Source organism: Fomitiporia mediterranea, assembly GCF_000271605.1.
Source record: "Fomitiporia mediterranea MF3/22 unplaced genomic scaffold FOMMEscaffold_9, whole genome shotgun sequence".
NCBI lineage: Eukaryota > Fungi > Basidiomycota > Agaricomycetes > Hymenochaetales > Hymenochaetaceae > Fomitiporia > Fomitiporia mediterranea.
Window position 1 is genome coordinate 620,125 of NW_006760394.1, and position 1,328 is coordinate 621,452.

Here is a 1,328-nt window from a genome sequence, read left to right on the forward strand (position 1 = left end):
GATAAAGTGTGAAGAGAAGAATCAAAAGAATCAGGAGAAATAGGAGAACTATCTACTTTTGTTTTTGACTTTTTTCTTTCTAATAAATAATTTTGTTGATTTATTTTTTCTACTTTTTCTACTTTTTCTACTTTATTTACTTCTAATCCTACAGTGTCTATTGAATCAAAAGTAGCTATCAAAAAATCCAAGTCATAGCTCTTCAGCACTACATTCACTGTTAGACCTTTACAAAATCCTAGAGTACATAGTCAGAGTCTAGAAGTTCTGAAGTAACTTCTAGATTTGCAGAAAAGGCTTCTTACTACAAATCCTACTCATTACTCATTATTACTCTAATAACCTGACAGATGTACTGTTGTTTCTGTAGACAGTCCTTAATTTAGTATCCTGACTTTCTGTAGGTAAAGTATGCTCCTTACTTTTAGGCTTCTCTAATGTCTATTAGAACAGATTGATTGTGAATTATAGGCAGATCAATCTAAGGGCTCAGAACTGTTAGAGTTAGACACATGTGTAAGTGTTCTGTACAGACTTAATGTATCTAGGTTACAGCTTGGTCAAAGGAAATGGCACACATTTTCTACTCAGTGTAAGTAACCAGTTCTAACATTATTCTAAGGATCTTATCAACTAGTTCTAGGTGAAGAGCTTTTTCAAGCATTCTAATAAGGACATTATTGAACCTAAGCACAAATCCTACCTTCTAAGCCAGGATATTAAACTCCTGAAAAAAGGTATTAGCAGAACATTTGCCCTGTTATAGAGATGTAAGCTTGTTCTACACATTATACTTCTTATTCAGATTAATAAAGAAAGTACAGAGCTGCCCTATAAATTCTGAATACAACTTGTTGTTCTAAAGTTGGATCAGGCTTCCAATCTAATAGCCTTCAATCCAGTTCTAGGCCTAGGTGGCCACATTGCCTTCCTTTATGAAGGAGAGGACAAATAGGACACAATTGAGATCTAAGGATAGATCAGTCAAAGTAGTAACTACATATAGTTTAACTTAGTACTGGAAGTCCTTAAAGTGCTGCCTATTAAAGTCTGAAGGGCAGGCTACATACACTTTCTTTCTAGAACAGGTTGCAACTTCTGGAACAATCAGAACAGGTTCTGAAGGGGCTAGGGGCACATAGTTAGTAAAGGCCTCTTAGATAGAGGTCTGTATGTATTAAGCTAGTTCTGCTCATAACTACTGATCTAGCAGGACAGTAGGGGTGGCAGTTAGTGTAGGAGGGTCTATGTTTACACTACAAAGGAATCAGTACTAAACTAAAAGGGGTAATAAATAGAAGAAGGGTAGTAAAAGTTTAAAATTTAAA